We start from the raw sequence: 26514 nt of genomic DNA on the forward strand, positions 1-26514 counted from the left end.
AGGTGTCCATTCTTCAAATAAAGCTTTCCCTCCCCACAGCATCCTTTAATTCTCCAGGTTAAACACTCCCAGTTCCTTCAACTGATCCGTGTATGGGACAAACTCAGACTTGAGTCTCTTCTCTAATACGGGTTATTCTTCCTCTAGTTTCCCTCTATCTATTGTTCAAATGAAGACAGTTATGGGTGGAGTTCCCAAAAGGAATTAATGAACAGCTTTGAATCTCATAAATATGAATTGTACATCTTTGTATAACTGAGCACAGAGAAGCAAATAAAAAATATATCAGAATAATTTCTAAGAAGTAGGACAGAAATCTTGAAGGAAACAAGGGATTCTCTGAAGCATGAATTCCAGCCACGGAAGACATATGGTTCAAAAATATGGAAATGATTACATGTGAGGTGAACACCAAATGCAGCCACTCGGGCTAGAATGAGGAGTCTACCTGTGGGTCCCACCTGGCAGAAATGCCTTCCCTCCTTGTTATCTCTTTTAGAATCCCGAGCCTCCTCTTGCGGGAGACCCGCTCTGATCTCCATGCCTGTTGGCGCCTTGGCCCCCAATTACTTTTTATTTTTTTGTATTAACACCTGAGAATACCTATTGTTTCCCCTGACCGAAGCGACCTCTTGGAGGCCAGGCGTGGTTTCACTGTGGTTTGTATTTCCCAGGATCCCGGCCAGTGCCTGGCATGGCCGGGGCGAGCGGAGTAAAGCCCGAGCCTCTGCCCGCGGGGCGCTGGCGCGTCAGTCCCGGGTGGGTTGGGGTTCCAGCTCGTTCCTAGCCCCTCGGCGCTCAGCTCCCTAGACCAGGGCCAGCCTGGGGGCGGCGGCGGCAGGACCGAGCCCGGCCACGGGTAGGACTACGCGTGCGCCAACATTTACCGCAGCGGTCCAGCGAGGACGCCGTGCGCATGCGGGGGCTTTGGTTGCCTTGGAGACGGATGGTTCCCGAGGAGGGGCAGCCTCCTTTTTCCCCTTCTTCCAAACCCACAGAATCTTGTCATGTTTAAGTAGAAAACTAGATTGATCCTTAGAAAACAGGATTCTAATGCCAGTTAGGCACGCGGCACAGATCCCTTTTTAACCACCCAGTGCCTCTGTTTCTTCATCTCTAAAGCCTTTTTTTTTAGGTTTTTGCAAGGCAATGGGGTTAAGGGACTTGCCCAAGGCCACACAGATAGGTCATTATTAAGTGTCTGAGGCTGGATTTGAGCTCAGGTCCTCCTGACTCCAGGGCAGGTGCTCTCCCCACTGCGCCACCTGGCTGCCCCCATCTTTAAAGATTGAATAAGATTCCTCCTTTGCCTTACAAGGTTCCAGCTACATTGTTTAACCCCTTACTCAGAAACTTACTGTGTCAGACACAGGGTCAGAGATTTAGAGCCGAAAGCGACCATCTAATCCAAAGTCTTCCTATTAAATGATGAAAATCAGGGGCCAAAAGAGATTAATTAGGAGACTGAACCAGAAATGTCTGGGTCAGAATTTGAATCCAGCTCCCCAGACCCCTGGTCAGCATTCTTTTCACTACCAAGTCACCTCTCAGACCAGCGGGTGTAGTAGTCGTTTAATAAGCATCTATTGAGACAGCTTTAGGGTGCAGTTGATGACCTAGTGACAGTGATAATGATAGTGATAGGCCTAGAGACAGAAAGACAGGTTCACATCTAGCCTCGGTTTCCTCATCTGTCCATCTATAAGAGAACCTGCGTTTCAGAGCTGTTGGGAGGCTCAAATGAGATGGAATTTGGAAAGCTCTTTAAAGCCACTATTATTTTTTTTTCATTTTAAACCAACTTAAGTCATTTAATTGTGCCCCAAGAAAAACTGACCTAACAGCACCCCCAAATTTACTCCATTACTTATTAATCTTGTTCACAAGCAACATCTGATGATAGAATGAATGTTTTGGTGCCACCAGGGGCTTTGGAGTCAGAAAGACTTGGAGTCAGGTCTTGCCACTGACGTGTAGGTTATGTAGCCTTGGACAGGCCATTAAACCTCTTAGTAACCCAGGCAATCCTTTAAGACTATAATTGCACCTTGGTGGGCCATTTGTATTGGTAAGAGGGAGCTTCCTCGCATGAATGAAATCGTAACTCTAGACCAAAAGAAAAAGGAATCATATTTATATAGCACTTTAGACTTTACTGTCTAATACAGTGAAAAGAATGCTGTTCTCTGGAGCTAAATCACTCATCTATAAAATGAGAAGACTAAATGAACTCTAAGGGTCCTTCCTGCCCAAAATGTATGATCCAATGACAGAACCTCTTTAATATCCTCCATTCCAGGATTCCCATCTCTACTGTTACTATATTAGTATACTAGTCTAGATTTTTATTGCACCACCTGAACTCTGACATCAATTCCTACCAGATACCCAGCCTCCATCTTCTAATTTATCCTTTATATACAAAACAGAACAAACTACTCTTCCTTATATATAAAGGTTCCATCACTCCTTTGCTCAAAAATCTCTGCTGGGACTTTAGGAAAGTTCAAAATCCTTTATCTGACATTCAAGGTCCTCAGGAATTTTATAGTACCTGATGTTTTCCCCTTTAACCCTTACTACTCTCCTCCTAGAACTCCATTATATTTCATTTAGACTTTTTCCTCTGTTCTAAACGTCTCCCTCCTCATCTGCTGAATTCTTATCTAACTATCCTTTAAGATCTGACAAATAATATTTCCTCACAGAATCACAATTAGGGCTGGAAGAGATATCAGAAGTCATTTCTATGACATCAGTCAGATTTCACTGGAAGACTTTGAGTCATCCATACACAGCCCATCTCATTTTTGGACAGATCTATTTTATTTTTGGAGGAGGTGGGAGGTAATTTGATTTAAGTTGCTTGCCCAGTGTCACAAAGCAAGTAGGTGTCTCAAGTCATATTTGAACTCAGAACCTTCTGAGGAGAGGTCTAATTTTGATAAAAATTTTCCCCTATGTGGAACTTAAATCTGCTTTTCAACAACGTTCACCCATTACTCCTAGATCTACTCTCTGTGGCTGAACAGAACAAATCTAATCCCTCTTCTTCATGATAGACCTCCAAATATTTGAAAAGAGCTACCTTGTCCTTTATAATCATCTTTTCTCCAGGCTAATCACTCCCAGTTCCTTCAACTGCTCTTTTTATAATATAGTTTCTAATTGGTTTTTTTTTTTTTTTTGCAAGGCAATGGGGTTAAGTGGCTTGCCCAAGGCCACACAGTAGGTAATTATTAAGTGTCTGAGGCTGGATTTGAACTCAGGTCCTCCTGACTCCAGGGCCAGTGCTCTATCCACGCTGCCATCTAGCTGCCCTGTATAATCTTCTTTCAAGATTTTAATTGAGCTTCACTTTACACACTGATTTTCAATGCCTTTTTAAAATGTGTTAACCAGAAATCAACACATTACTTCAGATATGATCTGGTTGCGACTGTCGCCTTCTTTGTTTTTAATACTGAATTTATCCCATGATCTTATGAGTTTATTGGCTACCATATTCTGTTGTTGACTACATGCAATCCTCTAAAGTCATCCAGATATTTTTCCTCTTTGAAAATTTAGCAAATTTTATTTATTACATTCTTTCTCTTCCACTTGAAAAGCCAAGAAAAATAAAATCTCTATTACAAATGTTTTTTGGTTTGTTTCATTTTTTTGCAAGGCAATGGGGTTAAGTGGCTTGCCCAAGGCCACACAGCTAGGTAATTATTAAGTGTCTGAGACCGGATTTGAACTCAGGTCCTCCTGATTCCAGGGCAGGTGCTCTATCCACTGCACCACCTGGCTGCCCCTAAATCTCTATTACAAAATTTTAAAAACCCCAACAAAAACAAGCCCAAATTCCTGAATTAACCATGTCTTTAAAAAAAGAAAGAAAAAGTCAATCTATTGTCATGAGTTTATAATCTCTCTATAAGTAATTTTATTCATTATGAGTCATGTAGATTTATGGTCAGTCATTGAGATAATCAGAGGTTCTAAGTCTTTCAAAGTTGTTTGCATAAATTGTTCTCCTGGTTCCATTTTCTTCAGTTAATACAAATTTTTCCAAGTTTCAGAGAAACCATCCTTTTCAGCATTTTTAGCATCAAAACCCAGATATTTTTCATAGGAACTATTGTCTAGATATAATTTCCTTATCTGTCCAGATGAATTTTTGAACCCAAGAAGAGAATTTTGCATTTATTTCCACAAAATTCATCTTATTTGATTCTCTAGCCTGCTGATGTCTTTTGGAACCTGACTTTGTCATTCAGTATATTAGCTACTTGAAGCCTTCTTCAATAGGATGCACTGATGATGATGATATGATGATGATGATGACAATGTTTGTCCTTCATTCTTGAAGAAGACCATGACATCAGGGAGATGATGCCATGATAAGTACAAGAATTGGATTTGAGTGAGGGGAAACTGTGCTAAGTCACCAGCTCATCACTGTCTCCTCCAAAGCCATCTGGGTTCAGTGGCAAGATATGAATTGGGATGACTGGAGATGACCCTGGATGTGAAGAATCAGGGATTAAGTGACTTGCCCAAGGTCACACAGCTAGTGAGTGACAAGTATCTGAGGCTAGATTTGAACTCCCATCCTTCTGACTCCAAGGCCAGTGCTCTATCCACTGAGTCACCTGTCTGCCCTGGGATGCACTATGATAGGAATCTAGACTCTAGAGAGAAAGATAATATTGGACAGACATGATCTCAGAGGCCCCTCAAATAAGATTATGTAGATGACTGATCTAGGTCTTATGGTTTTTGTCTGTCCCTTTGCTTCCTCTGAGACTTGAGTCCCAGTTGAAACAGAGTGCAGCAGAATGGAAAGAGTTTGGAATTTGGAGTTAAAAAAACCTAAATTTAGATACAACTTCTCTTTCCTACCTGTATGACATAAGGCCATCTTGAGTTGTCCTAATCTATATCTTACCACCGAACCTAGAGAGTGAGACTGGTGACTTAGCAAAGTCCTGCCTCACTTAAATCCAGTTCATTTGTAGGTCATGATATTACCTTTCTGATGCCATTGGTCCTCTACCAGACAAACAACACAAACTAATCTCCTAGCTGTCAAGAGCAGGACCACTGATGGATGTCTTGTTGAATCCAATTCAAAAGGTATTTAATAAATGTTTGTTATGTGCTAAGCACAGGACCTGAGGCAATTGGCAACTCAGTAGATAGAGCCTGGGGCTGGGCCTGGAGTCAGGGAGTCCTGAAGTCAAATTTAGGCTCCAACCTTTCCTATCTGTGTGATCCTAGTAAAGTCATTTGACCTCTGATAGACTGACAGAAATGAATCCACTGGATCCACTGGAGAAGGAAATGGCAAACCATTCCAGTGTTTTTGCCAAGAAAATCCCAAATGGGGTCATGAGGGGTTGGGCATATTTGCAAAACAACTAAACAACAATGCAAAAAGCACTGGGGATGCAAAATATTTTTTTAAAAATTAGTCTCTGTTGAGATCATCTATCTAATGATCCAAAAGTAAGATGGCTAAAGCTCTAAATAGAAATGCATATTGGAGGTGTAGTTGCCTATGCAACTATGAGAGAACTAATTAATTTGGACCCTCACTCTATTCCAATCAGTATCAATCAATCTGATATGATTCCATAGGGATAGTGATTATAGGTTCTGTACATTAGATCTCAGAGCTATGAGTTTCAGATCACTTGTGAAATCATAGGAAACTAGCTAGAGGACCTTCAGTCTAGTTTTCCTTAACTTGGTGATCAAGCCCAGTGTGGCAGAAGAGACTCAATTACATGGACAGTCCTCCAATTTATTTTTCTACCTCTGGACCATTTTCTCTCATCCTACATGAACAAGTGATCATCTTGTTACCACCTAGTCAGAATGTATAACTTGTACCATCTCCTCTTGCCTAACCTATGACCACTTAATCATCAAAGATCTTTTTTTCTGCCTTGCCTAACTCATGAAGCTGCTGATATTAGTTTTGCCTAGTTTAATCTTTGCATCATATATCAATCAATGGAATTATTCTGTATTTGAGATAGCCTTTCTTGAATATCTAGATACCAATGCCTGTAAGGAGAAGACATCTTGGATTGTAAGGAAGATCTGTGGTCTATTTCATAAGATGGATCCATGGACCATGGACTTTAACAAAGTGCCATTGGTTTAGAGTTCTGCCTCAGTCTCTGTTATTGAAGGTAAGACAATTTAATCACAACAGTAGGATAGTGTAGTCTCTTTGAAATAGTGTAGTCTCTTTGAAATATGTATTCCTAGGGAAAAAGTCATGATTTCATAAGTGGTGGTTTAAAATCATCAATAAATAGAGCAGTTATGTCCAGCAGCTATGAATACATTTTAGACAACCTAATGTAAATCAATAGCAAAAGCAAACTTTCAAGATCGTTTTCAGACTTAATGATCTCTTGTTCTTTTAACTTTTTCCTGTAAAACTTTATGTTAGAATCAGAAGATCATAAACTTAGAGGTGGAAGAGACCTTGGAGCCACTGATTTTATAGATGAGGACATTGAGGGGCAAAGGAATTGAATGATTTCCTTAAGGCAGTGAATGAGGTTGGATTTGAACTTAGGTCTTTCTGTCCCCATGTATAGCATCCTACCTACTATAACTTCTTAGGTTTTCCTTTGAAGAAAGACCTGGGAAAAATCATAACTATGTAGGCTTTTCTTTAGGTTCTATTAGCATTTAATCCTGTTTGTTTCAGTTTCCTTATCTGTCAAAATGATCTGGAGAAGGAAATGTAAAATTTCTACAGTATCTTTGCTAAGAAAACTCCAAACAGGGTCATGAAAAGTTGGACATGACCAAAAAATACTGAATAATAACAAAGAGGAGATTCCTTCCTTGCCCAGTTTTACCTCAAGCATTACTGATATGCCCTTTCTTTTGATGGTCACACTTTTAGTAGTGTATAAACCTCAGGCTCTCCTAGGATATATTTCCTGTCACCCAGACTGTATCTAAGGTTAATATCTCTCCTATTTGCCCCAAGTGTAAAAGTGTAAGAGTCTGCATTTCAGGCTTTTGAATCTAAGTTCAGTCTTCTTTTCACTCTCTGTGACCTAGGTCCAATGTTCTTAATTAGATTATACCTTTTTTAATGTCACTTTTAACGAGATACCTGCTTTATTATTCCACTAGTGAGGATCAATTACTCCAGTCACCCACTCTCTTACTCAATTTCCTTTCTTAATAATAGACACATTTGTGATTCAGCAGAGTCAGGCAGCAATACTTGTCTATGATTATGAAGGTTGTTATTGTTTGCCTTTTGTCCTTGAAGAGGGACACAATGCCATGAAAAGCAATTGAATTGGATTTGAATGACAGAGGGGATGTGCAAAGTTACCTGCCTTTCTTCTTAGGAGCCATTTGGATCCAGGGGCCAGATGTGAATTAGGCATGTTCTTTTTAAGAAAGGTCTTTAAGGGACTTAGTTTGCCTGAAGCAGTGATCTAGCCTAAGTAAAAAAAAAATGTGAAGCAAAGAATGTCCTCTTTTATCTAGTCAAAAAAAAATCTAGGAGGGGAAGCTTGGGGTTCCTGACCCAAAGAAATATAATTGCTATTTACATTCACTTTGAGCTAATCAGGACCCAAATAAACACCAAATGGACCTCAACTTGGAACATATTGTTGATCAATCAATGAGAGTCAGAGTGATTTGGGGTCTGTAAACTCCCAAAATATTTTTCCAGGTTTCAGTGATCAAAACATACAGTTGTAGGTAAGGGTATATGAACAGAAAGAAGGGAAAGTTAAAAAGAAAGAAACAGAAAGAAAGAAGGAAGAAAGGAAGAAAAAAAGGAAAAAGGAAAGAAACAAAGGAAGAAGTTAAGCTAATAGAACCATACCAGATTAACAAAGCTAACCAACTATGGTGGCATGATGGTATAACCATTTCTTGGGAGAGAGCCTGCTTCCTCTACCTTTGCCTAGCATCACACTCCTCTCAGAATTCCACAGGCTCCTGTAATGACAAGGACCATAGCAACAGAAAGCATTTGACTCATCCATCCAATGACATTTTTCCCTTCCCATAAACTGAAAGTGACAGTGGATCTTAGAGGCAGTAAATACTGGAAGGGAAATTATGGCACTTAGGGAAATAAAATAAGATTTGTGACCATTGGTTTGAGTCATTCATTGCTTCTGCTTCCCAAAGATGCCAAAGTACATAGACACTCCTTGAAACAGCTTGGCTAGAAACCATATGATTATTGATTGCAATTAATTCATTACAGACTGTTGCTTTCATTTTATTAGCCAGCTCAGTCTTCAATACCTTCTTAAACTGAAGTGGATCCAGTGCCAAGGCATAGGGATAAGAGCAATGTAAAAGCCACTAATGTGTTTTTGACTAAAGGCTATTGGATGAAGTGGATTAAATAGAAACAGACACCATGGGTGAGATTGATCCCTTTTTGATGGACTGGTCCTCATCCCCGAGGAAAGAGCAATGTAAATCTTAACAGCCTGATTAGTAATCTCTTACATTTACATGGAACTTAGCTTTTTTACAAAAACAAAACCACCTATATAGACTTGTTTGGTTGTCAGATGCTAGGGCAAGCATTATTATTATTATCTTCATTTTCTGGAAAGGGAAACAGGTTCTGAAGAAGTTAAATGACAGGTTTCATACAGCCAGGAGATAGACTTGGACTTGATTCCTCAAAGCTAAGAATTCTTTCCTCCACAGGACAGTTGTAAAAATTGCCTAGAATACTTTCTTACTTAGCCCCCTGAGTAAACATGTATGAAATATCACTTCACACAGAAGTTAGGGATTGATATTATCTATAATTCAAATGAACAGTAATAACCTTTAAGCTGCAATTTCTGAATAATGATCACAAAAACTAGCTTTTATTGTTGTTCATTCTTTCTTTTTGAAGAGGACCAAAGACATCAAGAGGGTGATGTCATGACTTTCAAGTGAATTGGATTTAAGTGAGGCAGGGCTATGCAAAATCATCAGCCCTGTTCTCTCCTCCAGAGTCATCAAGATTCTGTGGGAAGACATAGCCAGGACAAATGGTGATGGTCCAGTATGTTGTAGGAGATCTTGACCTTTTTAAGAGCTTTTCCAAGTCTCAGTTGCCCCATCCAGAGTAACCCTTTAGGTTTGCAATTCACTTAACAAAAAATATTTCATTCTATTCCCACAATAACCCTGGGAGGTAGGTGTTATATTTATCCCCATTTGACAGATGAGGAACTTCAGCCATTTAGAGGTTAAGTGACTTACCCAGGGTTATACACTACTAAATGTCTGAGGATATTTGAGGCCAAAATATGATTTTAGGTCTTTCTGACTTTAGATTCATTACTCTATTCACTGAGCCAAGTTGCCTCACAGCATCCAAAATGCTACCATTATTTATTTAGTTCTGTAAGTCTCTAAAAATCCCATTTACGATGCAAATGCCTTTAGAAATGGCAGACAGATTCAAGATGTTCTCAGATTCCATTATTAGATACTTTCCTTTCTTGAATGATAGTTGAGGTTAAGACTATGAAGGGATCAGAGGGTTAGTGAATAGTATCGAGGACAAAGTTGGTCTGGACCTTGGCAAAATAGTGACCTAAGCAAGGTTTGTCTTTGGCACCCTTAAATTCCCTTTTCTTTTTTGCCCCTCTGTCTCTCCATCCTTCAGATCCTTTCTCCCCTTTTCTTCCAAACCCTGCTATCTAAATTGATTCACATTCTAGTTTTCAATTCAGTTCAAAAGGATCATAGATTTTAGAGGGAAAAAAATGACCTCAGAGTTCATTTAGTCTAACTTGTTTATTTTATAGAGGTAGAAAATGAAACAAAGAGAAATGAGGTCACTTACCTAAAATCACAACAGATATTATTGACTATAATCATGATTTGTATACAAGCCCTCTGATTTCAAATCTATTTCCCTTATAGTTCCTCTAAGATTGACCACGATGAAGGACAGAGTAGAAAACAAAAATCAATTCCTGTTTCAATAACAGTGACTATCATTGTTAATGTATATTTATTTTTTTAGGCTATCTGATTATAAAGACATCATTTCACATTAATAATGTGATTTTAAAGGGGGAGGATGGAAGGAGAGAGAGAATTTGGAACAGAAAATAAAAAAAACTGTTTAGATCCATCTTTTCTGAAGATTCAGTAATCAAAATGATCTGTGATTCTGCTGATATGACTATTTCCTTCAAGATAAGATACACTTATCTTGCCAACTATCAGTGTATAGATTATAAAGAATCACCCAGTTTTGAGACCTCCTATAAACATTAATTAGCTATTCTAGAGTAAATAATTTTCTGAAAACTCTAAGTTTAATGAAAAAAGAAAATAGGCAATGGTCAAATCCTGTTAGAGAAGGAAATCATGACTGGGGATGGGAGGTACATGGGAAAATGAAGACTTGAGCCAAGTGAAGAGAGATTACATGCTTTAATAATTTTTAGTATATAGAAGACCATATATTCTAAATTACATTAAACTAGGAGGATAGACTCTACTATTACATAAAGATTCAGAAAAAAGAAAGCTTGAGAACAGTGAAGCAGAAGGTAGGTTATTCATGACTATTTGATCATGCATCAAATGGCCAGATAATATTATGACCCTCCTCTTCAGTCAGTCAACCAGTATTTTTAAGCACCTATTATTGTGCTATTTAGATTTCTTGAACGCCATTTATGGTTTTCTTGGCAAACATACTGGAATGCTTTGCCATTTGACTATATTTATTATAGATTATAATTTCAAGGAACCCATAATCCTTAACAGGGCCTAAAACATAGAGTAGGTTCTTAAGAAATATAATAGGAGTTCATGAAATGTTTATTGACTACTGACTAATAGAACCATAAAAGAAAGGAAGCAAAGAAGCACATGATGATCTCCAAGTAGGTCTCTTGGTACTAAATGCATCTAGTCTCAGTCACATGGCCTATCACACTGTAATGGTCAAGTGTGATTAAGTGTAACAGGAGAAGCAGAAAGGGCTCTATGGATTTTGGAAAGAAGAAATAGCATCTGGTTCAGAGATCAGAGAATATTTCATGGGAGAGGTAGCATCTGGACTGCTATCAAAAGACTGAGCTAGCTAGGAATAAGATAGATGTAGATGGAGAGTTGGAGTCAGGGAGCGATATATTCTATATACACAATAATTTTAAGTAAAGGCATTGATGAAGAAAAATATTTGATATATTCAGAGAATAACAAGCAGCATAATCTGATGATATACATTGTGGTAGGACCAGTGTCTCTGATACATTTTTCTTCTTCCTCATTGCAAGAGGAAATTTCACCTAAAAGAAGAAAAAGTTGGGACTTGCTTAGCCTTGGCTTCCCTGGTCATCTAGGGGTTTTACAAAGCCTAAGCCATGTGAAATTTGGGCCTTTCAGATTTGGTGGATACTTAAGACTTCATAAGTTGCCATTTTCTGATAATGTGCTGATCACACACATTCCTATGTGTGGACAGGGCCGATGCTTCTTTTGTCTAACTAGTAGCATTGAGGGAGGAGGGGAGAGCTCCTCAGAGCAGTCTTTCAAGAGCATAGATATTGTGGGGTACTAAGGGCACATAAGCAAAGACCAATTTCCCATGGCTCTTCAACTTTAATCCACTGTTCCTTAATCAATCAATTAATTCCAATTAAAGAATCCTAATTAAGTTGATAATATTATAATGTGAGCATCTATCAACTATAAATCCCCCATCTGGATTGCTCCCCAGGTAACAATTACCCTTTAATACCTTGATCTGAGAGAGTAATTTTAATAGATAAAGTATAAACAGCAAGTGGCAAACTAATGGGAACATCTATTTGGATTCTTTCAGATTTCTCTCTAAATATACCATGCTAATGGCAATCATCTTTATACAAGAAGACGACCCAGTTTCAGATCCTACCATTTCCAGCTTTGTAGCTGAGTGATTTTGTGACTCAGTTTCTCCCATTTGCAAAGTACACATCCTGAGCTCTGTCTCTTTTTATAGTGCTATTGCTAGATGAATGGAGTCAACACATAGACTACTTAGTGACTACAAAAAATAGTGTTATTATCTGGAAAATTGGCACAATCTTTGCAAGACCATTTTGGAAAATACTTCTGTCTGGCAGAAAATACATATTGTAAACTGCAGTAATAACTGTGTCTTTTTGAAAATGGAGTTTTAAACTTCCACTTAAATGTACTGGCTTTTTTTTTAAAGTGGTGTTTTCCCCAAAATTCGAGTGGTTTTGATTGACTTAAGGTGTGGTAGGGAATCAATATACTATGGAGGGCATGTAGAGAAATCAAAAAAACTAGAATGAAAATGCTTTAATAAATGATGGATTTTGATAAATTACCCCACTCGGCAGAGTTTCAATTACAGAAACACATAGTTTACACAAGTAATTACTAAAGGAATTACCGCAGAAGCATATTCATCTATTCATTGAATTATAAGGCATCAATTCTCCTCCTGATTGCATCTTCAGTTCCAACGATGGCAATCACAATTTCACACAAAACTTTAATAACACAATCTTTGTAGGATTAAAATATGCTATCAGACAGGAAATGTGAAAGAGACTGATAAGGAGAAGCTGTTGATTCATATTCAGAAAAGAAATGGTTTGAGTTAATTGTAAAGCAAGAACTTTGACAGTTGAAAGTTAATTAAGAAAAGGTTCTATTCCAAATAAGGCTTCGGCATCCTTATGGCCTTTTCACAATGTTCGGATACTCAGAGTTATGTCTGAACAAGTATCAGAATGTCTTCTAGTTAGAAGTAGTAATGTCATGAAATGGTGTTTTAATTCTTCCTGTAAATCCAACCTGCTATGTTCTTATCACCAACTTTTGTTCTAGGTCCAATATGGCAGATGGAGTCATAGAGAAAATGTTGAACTTTGACTCAGGAAGACTTGATTTACTTGCATTTACTTGCTGTGGGACTCTGGGAAATCCATTTAGTTTCTTTCAGCCTCAGGTCCTTGTTTACAAAATGGAGATTAATAATAGCATCTTTCTCACAAGTTGACTGTGAGGATCAAATGGGATGGTAAATGTAAAGTGCTTCACAAACATCTAATATAAATTTTAGCTATAATAGTGGTAGTAGTGAAAGCAACAATATCAACTATACTAACAATAATGATTATGACAGAGTAAAATATGGGCAAGTTCAGGTCAGCTGAGTATATTGGTAATATAACTATCCTGACAGATATGATCAGACTTCTGTACAGACCTAATGGGTAACAGATGTGATTTCAAGAGTACTGAGAAGATACTATCCCTATATCCATCCAGAACTTGAAATTATTCTCTTAGGGGGAAAAACCTTTCAGTTCACATGAAGATCTTATATCGTTTAAAATGTAAATACCCTTGGAAAAGACAACTCAGTGATTTAGAACAACTTGTAGTTACCCTGTAAAAGGAAATTTTTTTTCCTGCTCCTCTCTGTTGGTTGAGAATGATGCTAGTAGTAGGAAGACTTTCTCAATTCTGAAGTCAAGTATCTGAGTCAATTGGTCCTGAGATATTTTGTGAAATGGCAAATAGAAATTGTTCAAACGCATTTGGAAATTGCATTAAAACTTCATGTATTCTATGATCAAGCAATGCTTTTTTTCTTGTTATTCTCTGAATATGAAACCTGTTTTTCAATGACTTCTGACTGTCCCCAGGCTGAAATATTCATCTCAGTTCAAATTACCTTTGACCAGCAGCCTTTCCCATTTTCCTCTCCCTTCCTCTTCTCCTCTGTCACCCCCCACTACAAGTAGGTTGGAGATTCCCTCCTAGTCACCCTATCTTATATGTACAGCTTATAGTTATTTATATGTGATTTCCCCAACTAGAACATAACTCCCTGAGAACAGGGACTTGTGTTATTGTCTTTCTTTGTTTCCTCTACTCAAATTTAGTCTTACACATAATAGAGCTTGTGGAGAGTCCTTTAGACTGTAAGCTCCTTGAGGGCAGGGGCTATCATTTTGATTCTTCTGCATCACCAACACTTAAAGGAGAGCCTGGTATATGATAGGTGGGCTTTTTGATGATTTTTTGCAAGGCAATGGGATTAAGTGGCTGGCCAAAGGCCACACAGACACGTAATTATTAAATGTCTGACTCCGGGTTTGAACTCAGGTCCTCTGGACTCCAGGACTGGTGCTCTATCCACTGTGACACCTAGCTGTCCCCATCTTAGGTGTTTAATAGTTATTGATTGACTTTTTCAGTTACACTGAGTGGTTGAGAATCAGATAAGGAATTTGGGCATATATCAAAAGTCTTTTTATTTACTGGCTCTTTGAAGGAAAAAACTCTTTTGAGTTCAGCAAAAAGATCTCTGTCAGGAATGCGAGTTCAGGTTATGTATGTAACATAACCCTGGGCAAATAACTCCTCTCAAACAACTTATCTGCTAAGACTACATTGAGTGCTTTTATGTCTATGGGGTAGCCAAGGAGTATAGAACCAGGACAAAACTCTTTGATATGCTTGAAGTTGCCAATGTGGCAGGATCTTCTATTCTTATTCTTCTATATAACGTTCCCTAGTTACAAGTCTTGAAATTTATCTATACTATAGCTTTGAAATGACATAGGACCTGCACTCTTCTTATACTCTGCCTATGTCTGGACTTAGCCTATCATAGAAGTTTTCTAATTCAATCCTCAATTTTATAGATGAGGAAATAGAGACTCAGAGAGGATAATTGATTTATCAAATATCATTTGATTTATCAAATATCATATAGGTGTAAGTAACTGCAGTGGAAAAGAGGAAAGAAACAGGCTAAACCAGGTTGAGGATAGCAACAAATCTCAAACTCATCAGGGAGTTAGGTCCAGGTGTCTACCCTAAGCATGTGAAGAGTTTCTTGGTGGAATGGGAGGATGAGAATAATGTGTACTAATGACTTTGAAGGAGACTGAAACAAATTCTGTGGAGTAATTAGAGCTTGGTCAGATATTCAAGATGCCAACATCATCCACTGTTTCCTGGGCCATAGCCAGTCATCTCGCTACAGGACTTATGATTGAGAGAGTAAGGTTGATGACTATGCAACTCTGCTTCACTTAAATCCAATTCACATTCAAGTCAAGATATCACTTATATCATCATCATGTCATACTTCAAAATGAAGGATGAACAATCACTATGTGCTAAGCAATTTTTAACAAAACCAAATATTATCTCATTTAATCCTTACAACTCTGTGAGGCAGATGTTATCCCCATTTTATAATTGAGGAAGCCAAAGTTGAGGCAAACAAAAGTTAAGTGATAAGGCTAGAGTTGAATTTGGGATTTCCTGACTCCAGATTGAGGGCTCTATCCACTATCCCACCTACTTTTCTCAAAGAACACTGGCTCAGGAGCAGAGGATTGATCTAGATTCACATCCTATCTCAGATCCTGATTGGGTGAACTTAGGCAGGTCACCTAATTTACCTAGAGATTCAGTTTTCTTACTTGTTAAATAAAAGGATTGGATTAGATGACCTCCAAGATCTCTTCCAGTTTAAATCTAGGATTTCATGACTCCAAATTCAGCATTCATTCCAGTATACCCCACTGCCTTTCATGAAGTTGATGTTATGAACCAGAGTGTAAGACCAACCAATTAACCTGATTTAGTGTCATCTCATTTAGCTTGATTCAGATTGTCAAAGTCTTTTTGCATTTTGACTCTCTTGTGGAATGCATGAGCTATCCTTCCTAATGCTGAATAATCAACAAACCTGCCCCAGGTCACCAAGTAATAAGTGGTGGTAGCAGAATTTGAACTTTCTGACCCCAATCTGGTGCTCTTTCTGATGTAGTGTTCTAACAATGAACGAGCATGTCTAGATTTATACACTGGATGGGAAGACTTCTGAAGACTCTCCTCATCACCAGGGAGAATCACGTCTGTTCCTATGCTATTTTCTCTCTTGTCTGAGTGATACAACTCACAAAACTGCTCTGACTGCTTTTCTCTCACACTTCCAGCTTTTGTTGGAAGGCAAATGAGAAAGCAGTGTCATGGTCTCACCCAAACAGCTGGAGAAATTCAGAGAGGGCTTTTCTCCTGACCAGGAACAAATCAATGTCCCAGGAAAAAAACAAAAAGTGAAGCATCACCAAAGATAACTGCCACCCTGGATTAATGTAGCTCCAGAAAGTTTTAAAAAATTTCTCTGATAAATATCATCTTATTTATTTTCACAATACCCAGAGAGGAAATAAACTAGTAACAGCTCAGGTTTGAGGTTATAACACATTTCTAAAGACTGCTGTTGAACTGAATTGAGAAACCACAGTGGTTACAAAACTGTATTAAGATATTACTTTCCACATTTGAATTTAACTATTAAATCTCATTTCTTCCTCTCTACCAACATGAACCATCTACTCCAGCTAGATTGACCTCTATTCTGTTCCCCAAACATACCACATCCTTCTGTACTACAGTTATTCCTTCCGAAGACATTATGATTTTCCCGATCTTGATTTCAATATAGTGTGGGTCAGCATAAGAAATTAAATGAGAATTGTGGGAGAGTTTTGCAGAAACTGCAGATGACATGTGAAGGTAGCAGAAGATAGAACATTTAGAAAATCAGAAATGCATAAAATATGCCTAGTATTGCATAAAATCAACATATTTTATCTTTTAATACCATGATAATTCATGCTTCTTCCCTGGTGTGAAGGGAGGACCAAAAAAAATTTTAGGCAGATTTTCCAGATTGCAGGGGCTCTGCACTCCTAAATCCAGAGATATGGAAGGGATAACTGTATTTACAAAGGGGCTTAAGTAATGTCAGAATTCCAAACCTACCCTTTGTCTAAACAAACAGCAGAATGCAAAATTCTGAGAGTTAAAAGCAAAAATTTAACTCCAGATCACTTGCTTCTAGGATTAGGAGGTAATTGATCCCCGCCCCCCCCCAACACTTCCCTCTGTTTATACCTGATCTACTTACCTTCTAATAATCATTTCATTTTCTGGAAGTTTTCCTGACTTTTCCACCTTACATTAAGTTCTTTTCCCATTAATTTAGTGGATGAAGTAAGTCTAAACTACCCACATGACATACTTATTATATAGCCTACCTTGCTATCCTTTCATATCTATCTGTCTCAATTCAGAGAGTACCATCCCAGTTCAGGATCACATCTCCTCTTCCCAGACTATTGTGATAGTTTCCTAATTGTTCTCTTAATTCTCTTTTACTACTGCTCTAAGATTTTGGGACAACTTATAGAACAAACACAAGCTATTAAGCTCAAAGCTGCCCTAAGATTTTTGGAACACCTTTTGGTTCAGATTCCTTTGGTTAGTCTAGAGGGCTACTAAGATCTTTTCCAGTTCCCAGGACCTATGATTCATTTAGGTTTTTTTGGTCACTTTGCTTGTGGCAAGGATGGGTTCTTCCACAATGATCTCAAAAACATGAGAGAGTCAGTTTTTGACTCTCATGTAAGTAATAAGAAAACCTGTTTCTTCCAGTTCTCATCCAGGTTCCTAAGAAGAGCAAATTATATATGTGCCTGTGTATATATAAATATATATATATATATATATATGTATGTATGTATACACATACATATATAGACACATATATATGTATATTGATTAGCATGTTCTTCCAGTTCTTATACCATTTTGACTCACTAAGAATCTGTAAAAATTTTAATCCTTTGAAATTTGTATTTTCTCCATATTTATTAGATGATATGATCAATTTAGAAAATTCAAAAAAATTATGATTATCAGTAGTTTTGCCAAACTTCAACCATAGAAATTTTGGGCTCAGGAATTTGCTTCCCATTGAACCATTTCTCTGGGTTGGGCATCTGAATCTAAGGGAAAACATCTGGTACAGCATATTATTCAGAATATATTATTCAGAATCTTAAAATACTAAATAGTATTCTGTGCTATAAGACTAAGAGGAATTTTGCTGTTTTCTTTAACCAATGAGCTGCCATTATTAACTCTTTAGACCCTATTGTTTAACTCCTACATCTACTAGCAGGTCACAGTTCTCAGTAGTTAATCTTAGAGAGTTGCCTGAAACAGAGAAATCAAGTGATTTGACCAGGGTAATATGACCAATAAGTATCAGAGATAGAAGCTGAAATCATATTTTCTTGACTCTAAGTCTGGCATTTAATTTATTATGATACCCCATTTTTGCATGTTTGTGAATGTGGAGACAATTATAGTTAAGTGACTTGCTCAGGATCAAACAACTAGTGAGTGTCTGAGACTGGATTTGAAGTCAGATTCTTCCCCACTCCTAATCTCATGTTCTAACCACTGTGCAACAGAGATGTTCCAATACTCCATTCTTTTTTTTTTAGGTTTTTGCAAGGCAATGGAGTTAAGTGACTTGCCCAAGGTCACACAGCTAGGTAATTATTAAGTGTCTGAGGTTGGATTTGAACTCAGGTCCTCCTGACTCCAGGGCCGGTGCTCTATCCACTGTGCCACCTAGTTTCCCCCCCAATACTCTATTCTTAAAATAGGCTTTAGTAAGAGGAAGTGTGCTAAGTCACCAGTCTCATTTTCTTCTCCAGAGTCCATTCATATGCTTATTATGGCATCCCCTCCCTGATGTCATGGTCTTCTCTGAGAACTAAAGACAAATAACATATTAGATTTTAAATGGAAAGTGATCATCCCCTTAAATTGACTTTGACTCTCAATATTGTTTTCCCCAATATAACCACTCATATAATTGGAAAATTAAAATAAGGAGAACAAGACAGTTAAGATGGAATATGAGTTTCTGTAATTTTAAAATAAATCTCTTGAGATCTAAGACTCATGATGTCCATGATGGCATGAAGCTTATGTAGTTTTTTTAGGAATAGTTTTACATATATGCATATATGCATGCTTGCACACTTACATAATACATATACATATTATGTATATATGATACATTCATACACACATACAGATGATATGCATACATATCAAAGAGAAAGCATTGTGCAGTGATTAAAGAGTCAATCTTGAAGAGCTGAGTTCAGGTCCTACCTCTGACACACATAAAATGTGTGATTTAGGGGCGGCTAGGTGGCACAGTGGATAGAGCACCGGCCCTGGAGTCAAGTCCCTGAGTTCAAATCCGGCCTCAGACACTTAATAATTACCTAGCTGTGTGGCCTTGGGCAAGCTACTGAACCCTATTGTCTTGCAAAAGCAACAACAAAAAGGCATTGTCAAAAAAAATGTGTGATTTAACCAGGTCTGTGTGATTACAGGTGAATCATTTAACCTCCTAGTGCCTCAGACAAGTCTTTAGGATCATACTTTCTAGAGTTGTTTATCTGTATTAGTAGAGGGAGGATTTTGTTTTTCTTTTTTTTTAAGGGTTTTACTCTACACTGATGAAAATACAGACCCAGTGAAAATAAACAAACACATACACATGCATTTATATGTCAAAAACCAAATTAGATTAAAACCAGATTTGATACTCTTCAGAGTTTTTTCAATTATGTCTGACTCCTTGTGATCTCATTTAGGGTTTTCTTGGCAAAGATATTGGAGTAATTTGTCATCTCCTACTCAGATCATTTTATAGATGAAGAAACTGAGGTAAAGAAGGTTAAGTGACTTGGGGTCACACAGCTAGTAAGTATCTGAGGTCAGATACTAGCCTTCAGAAGGTTCTATCCATTATGCTGCCCTGTTGCCCTTCATTCTCTTATGCCACATTGATCAGAAGACTGGTTTTTCTGCCATGTGATTTAATCAAGATTTGACAGAAAGTAAGGTTATCAAACACTTTAAATAAAATTCAGATGAAACCTCCACTAGACATATTAAATTCAAAACTCAGTGACTGTGTGTGTGTATGTGTGTGTATCACATATTGAATTATAATATATTGGATCCTGATGGAAGACTTTGGGCTTAGACATCAGGGCCAGAAATGAATATATACTTTGAAATATTTTTGCTCCCAATCTGTCTTATTTAAGAGAAATTAGAGAAGCACAAAAATCCATGGGTAACTGTATGAATTATTTTCTTAAATTATATAGTCTTTCAGATAAGACATCTGAACTTCTTGGCCTCTTTCTCAGTTGAGGAACAATTCAACTATCTTAGCTGAGGAAATAAGGCTCAGAGAGATGTGTTGATTTGTCAAGGTCACGTAGTAAGTGCCAGATCTGAGATTTGAACTCATGTGAAGTCATACTGAATCCCTGCTTTTTCCTATACCACACTGTCTTTATCTTCTGGGGGCCAGCTTACATAAGGGTGAAGAGATTCATCACTAGAATATTGGCTATCAAGAGAGAAATTATTTTGGATGTAGAAAATCATGATGGGGATTTTCTAATAAGGTGGGGGAGATATGATCTGAATGTCTAGAGATAACATCCACCCCAGTGCAGTATTGCTCTTGATGTGTTAAAGTAGGGAAAGCTAAAAATTTGGTTCTTCAGTGTGACAGAGAGAAAGTTTATTTTACCTAAATTGAGAGAGTTTCCCTTTAAGGAGGCAAGAAAATGTCTTTAAGACTTGGTTGGTCCATAGCCCAACCCATGTGGAGTTGGCTCTGGTTTAGGGACTGGGCAGATTTCCAACTCCTCTACTTTGGGTTTTTCTGACCGAGTATTGCTGTCCTGGAGAATGGAGAGTCAGAGAGGGACGGCATCGGCATCTGTTTCCAGTAAAATGAATCCTTTTTTCTAATAAAGTTATCTGTGTTGTATTTTAATGGGCTAAAAGGGTTTTATTGCATTCCAATCCTAAGCCTGAATGCTAGACTTAGGCATGAAGCAGAATATTTGAATAGAATTATAGTTTAGTGTCCCCTATATTAAAAAAGTAACACTAACTACTGCTTCAACATTATAGACTTATTAGCTTGTTGGTGACCCCTTCAAATTGAGCTCCATGGCAATTCATTTAGCCTTTGTTTCCATCAGTTTCCTCAACTCAAAAATGAGGAAAATTATAAACCTATCTCCCAGTTTGTTTTGAGCACTTAGCACAGTCTCTAACATATAGTAGGACACTATAAAAATGTTTATTATTTTCTCTTCTCTTCTCACTCTCCTCATAGACCAAATTGTCATAGATCTTGATAAAGCTTCTTGGTTGTTATCATGACACTGCTAAAATTTAAATTAAAAATTAAAATATTAGAATCAAAATTAAAATATCCATTTGGTTTGTTTTTGGCTCCATGGGCACTATTAATATTGTGGATTAAATTTCAGTCTTAAATGACATAAAATTACCAATGTACCAATAAGTATTTTCAAAAGACAATTCACTGGGACAGAGACTGGGAATACAAAATACAAAGACAAAAATAAATATTCTCTTGGATCAAGTCACTTACATTTTATAGGAGGAGACAACACACACCTTTATAAACAAGACAGGTAAAAACAAATAAAAAGGTAATTCTGGAGCAGAAAACCTAGTAGCTAGGAGAAGGGGACTCAAGGAAGGCTTCACAAGGGAGGTTGTGTGTGAGCTTTTGAGTTGTTATTGGGGCATTCCCACAAGGACCTCAGTTCTTTCAATGTCTTCTGAGAGGCTCTGACTGCTTGCCTGGCTTGTGCTCTTGTCTGTGGATGACCACAAGCACACCTTCTGCCCTGGAACTATGAGGAGGGTTAGGGTTAGGGTTAGTTAATCATTAAGTGAAGTTCATAATGTCAAAGTACTTTATTTCAATCAGAAGCCATTTAAAATATTGTGTTTATTTCTGGACACCAGAGTTTAGCAAAAAAAAAAAATTAACAAGACTGTGGTATGTCCAAAGTGTGGAATTTAAAGCCTCGAAGGTACTCAAAATTATACTGCAGATGTCTTGGTTGAAAGAAATATTAAATTTAGTCTGGAGATGATGAATATATTCAGGTTTTTGAGAGATTTGACTTGTTTTGCTTGACCCTGGAAAATGTCAAAGCTCAGTTGCTCAGAGTTCATCAGAATTGCACGTCAATTTCATGATGCATGATTTACCAGATTCTGGATAATTAATGATGTCATCAATGGAGTGAAACAAGGTTGTGTATTTGCTCCTATGTTTTATAACATGCAGTTTTCAGCAATATTGTCAGAAGCCTTCAGTGAGGACAAACATGACATCAAGGTTAGCTTCCACCAGCTTCCATGGTAAATTATTTAAGTTGAAAAAAGTTACAATCCAAGACTAAAATGAAGGAAGAATTGGTGCATGGTTTTTTGTTCACAGATGATTGTACACTCAATGCAATCTCTGAAACAGAGATGCAACAAAATATAGATTGATTCTCTGCTGCTTGTGCTAATATTGACCTAAGAATTAAAATGGAGAAAACACAGGTTCTCCACCAGCCACCACCATACCATCCATACATGGAACCATCAGTTACAACATATGGAGAAATTTTGGAAATTTCCTCAGAAATACTGATGTCACATAGATCATGAGGTTGACACACACACTGTCAGTGTTTGGGAGACCCCAAAGAAAAGTGTAGAGAGAAGAGTTATTATTAGATAGATTAGTTATTATTAGATAGATTACCAAACTGAGGGTTTACAGAGCCAATGGATTGACTTCATTGTTGTATGCCCATGACAATCAGATAGAATGCCAGGAAACTGAATAGCTTCCATGTGATTATCTTAGGAAGATACTGAAAATCTGGAAAAATAAATTATCAAACATTGAGATCCTTTCTTGAACCAAACTGCCAAATATTCAAACTACTGCAGAGAGAGCAACTCTTATGGGGAGGCCCACATTGCTTGAATGTTAAATGCATGTCTGCCTAAAAAAAAATATTTTATGGAGAAAAGACACTCTTTCTGAAGAACTTTGTAATCAATTGTGTGTGTGACATGGAAAGTGCTAGAAAAGGATCTCTCACATGGCATGCCCAGATCAAAGAATATGTAATGCCCTATGAGCAAAGCAGACGTGAAACAGTTGAAAAGAAATGAGATGTACAAATTTAGCCATTTCCACTTCAAATGTTCATATAGGCTATTAGTACCCAACCATATTGATCTAATCAGCTATAGTCAGATACATTGTTCCTTGAATCCAACATAGTGATACCATTTTGGTTCTCTTTAAGAACCCAGGAAATCAATCAACTAACTTGATACTAGAGGACACAATTAGGAGTAAAGGCTGAAAGTTACAGATAAAGAAATTATAGTTCATTGTAATGGAAACCTAAACATTTAGAGCTATACAAAAATGGAATATGGTTCTCCATCAATGGATGTCTTCCAAAAAAAGCTGGATGATCTTTTTATGGATGTTGTCATTTCTACATCTGACTATTTTATCATTTTGTGAAGAAGATGCCTTAAATAAATTGTTATCCAGCAACAATATTGTGAGCCAAACAAACGTGATGGAAGCAGCTCCTCTCAGCAGTTCAGAGAGTTAAGACAATTGTATTAGACTGGTTATTATCCCCATCCAGAGGAAGAGAAACAAAATAAAATATACACTGACAAAAAAAAACCCAACCCCTCAGAATCTGATGAACACTTTATAAAAATTATCTCTTATGTATCTCTTTCCCTTAATCCTAACTACTCATACTAAAAATAACTAATACTAATCTGTAAACATGTTTAGCAAAACATGTATGTACAATACTAACCTATTCATCATTTCGGGGAGCGGGGTGGGAAGGGAGGGTGTAAGGAAATTTTGTAACTTGAAAATAAGCATGTGCAAATGGATGAAAATAAATAAATAAAAAAGGAAAAAATAAATAGTTATGTTTTTGGAGCCACACTAAAAACAATAGCTGTTACTATTGGAATATTTTCTCTATCTATGAATCTCTATTCTCTATTCAGGATCAGGTTGAGATTCTTTCAGTGTTCTTATTTATGAGATTTAGACAGAAATTATGCATTCTCTATAACTTTGTGAAATCTTACATTATCAGTTTTTTGAAATCTGATTGTACTAAGACCAAGGGAAGCTATGCTAATGATTCTTTTCTTTTCTTTATACCACCTCCACATCTTGGATAACAACTAGCTCCTTTACCTTAAATGCAAAGTTTCTCTGACACCTGTAGTTGCAGAATCTTCAAACTTCCAGAATCTGAATAAGTGGCTGAATCTGTGCAATAATTTATTTCACTTTTTAAATAGCAAAAATGACTATATTAGACATAATAAATCTCCTTATCTTGATGACCAGATATTCATGCTGCAAGAAAGCAGTGTCATTTCTGTTCTCTTCTACAAACATCCCCACTCAAAAGAAGATGAGTGAAGAGGGACAATTGGAACAATGGGGCTCCCTTGTTCCAATGAAAGGTGCATGCATGAGTGGGAGATAAATATCCTGGGATACTGGAAGAAGAAAGGAGACAGCAGCTGGTGACACCATAAATAAGTATAACAAACAAATATTTCTTGGGCCAGCAAAAGTAGAAGTTCCTTTAATTGCCTGCATTTGATACCAAATCCTACTTTGTGAGTTTTGAGACTGGGACTTACTATTAAGAACAATGACAATAGTTAGCATTAATGTAGCACTTCAAATTTTTCAAGGTGCTTTGAACATGTACTATTTTATCCACACAATAACAATAGTAAGTAGAAGTTATTACAGCCTTCATTTTACAGATGAGGAAACTAAGATAAAGGTCAAGTGATTTTCCTAGGGTCTTACAACTTATAAATGTTTCTGAGGTTAGATTCAAGCTGAGCATCTGGTAAAAGAAAAGCCCCATTTTCAGGAGATAAATCAAATTACAGAGAATGATGTGCTAAGCTATTGAGATTGTGGAGGGTAAAAAAAGCATAGGGATGCTGAGCACCACCTTTTGGAGGAGCAGGCTTTCAGAGAACAGAGAGACAGAATGAGAGCTGACAGCTCTGAAATGGTATGACCATTGCCCTCTGGGAATGAAGACTCTTGTACAGCATTGAAGAAGGTGAGAACTGACAAGTAACAGAAACTGGTGACAGAGGTCCAGTATGATAGAAGAGAAGCTGGAGATAAACTGTTCCTAAGGGATACAGAGAATAAGTGGAAGGGATTCAGTCAACAGGCATTTCTTAGCCAGAATAAGAGTGAAGGGTGTCTTGGATGAACATATGACATTCAAAGAAACAATGACAACCTCAGAGTCTCTTCCTTCCTGAAACAACCCTGATATTCCTGCTCATAGAAAGGGTGAGAACACAACAACAAGTTTGTTCACTCAAACACACACACACACACACACACACACACACACACACACACACACTCACAAACATAGACCAGAAACACCAGGTCCAAGTGGAAAAGTCAATTTTCAACAAGATAAATAAAATTAATTGGATGGATAGAATGGGGGCAGGGCTTAGAAATCCCAACATTCTCTTGCTTTACCTTTGTCATTCTCTTTCGCATACAAATCAATGTGTGACAATAATTCTCCTTAAGGTACAGAAGTACCCTTCCTGTCTCTTCTCTTCCCATTTCCCAAACAAGAACAACAAACCCAAAATATTATCTCTTTTTTTCCTAAGGACAATGTGAAGGTATTGGAGGGGAAGGGATTATTGTAAATATTTCGGATCTCCCCAAAAGAAAGATTCTCCCTGACAGAGTGAAGGTGGACAGAGAACCTCTCTTGGCTAGTTTCTGCTTGAATCATGAGTTCTTCCAATCCATTACCTGGTCATTGATGTGTAGTAATAAAAATTCCTTAATATCTTTCAGTTCAAAGACCATTTCCTTAAATTTGCTCATTACCCAAAGATATTTTATTGTCTTTTCCTTTGAACATTGGTATATTTCCAAAGCATTTTCTACCAAAATGGCATCAATGTTCCTTTCACAGAGTTGTCCATGTGCAAATAATCAAAAATTTTCTCTAAATTCTCTTTTTTCATATCCTTCAAGATGCAATCATATGAATAACTCATGTTGATGAATGTCCACACATATTGCTGCTCATTGGGGGATAATTGCAGACTGTTTTACTTGAATACTGGGGACAGATAGGGATGTTGGACATCATATCCTAATGTATGAAATGTCTGTCAACATTGAGTTTGGAGGAAATGACTCTTCTGTTCAGACTGAGAAAATGGATAAGGAAAAGCGACTGGGATGAGAGGGATAGTACTTGTAACAATTTTAAAGTTGTGTTGATTTAAGTTCCCTATCATTGTTTTGAGAGCAAAGTTTTAAGGAACTTGAAAGAGTGCTATTTTAGAGGCAGGAGACGCTGTGAAAAGTGCCTGTCTTCTCATTTGGGGAAGGGAAGAGACTTGATAATGTTCACATCAGTGAGGGGGAGGGATACTTTGAAAATCAGTGACCTCTTTTCAGTTACTTAACTGAAATGATAAAGGATTTGTGAAGGGACTAGGGATGTCAAGATTTTCTGGTCCTGTAACACAAAACCAGGCCTGTAACCAAAACTTGGCCAAGTTATTGTCTAAGATCTGGGCCACAGCAGGCTTAGTTGTACCAACAGGATTGGTATAGTTCTTCTTTCCCAT

At 37.5% G+C, this 26514-nt stretch overlaps 1 pseudogene; it reads right to left on the bottom strand.

Moving 5' to 3' along the window:
- Positions 1–806: 806 nt before the first annotated feature.
- Positions 807–26514, bottom strand: LOC141495130 (ubiquitin-associated protein 1-like; annotated as a pseudogene).

Source organism: Macrotis lagotis, chromosome 8 (genome assembly GCF_037893015.1).
Source record: "Macrotis lagotis isolate mMagLag1 chromosome 8, bilby.v1.9.chrom.fasta, whole genome shotgun sequence".
Taxonomy (NCBI): domain Eukaryota; kingdom Metazoa; phylum Chordata; class Mammalia; order Peramelemorphia; family Peramelidae; genus Macrotis; species Macrotis lagotis.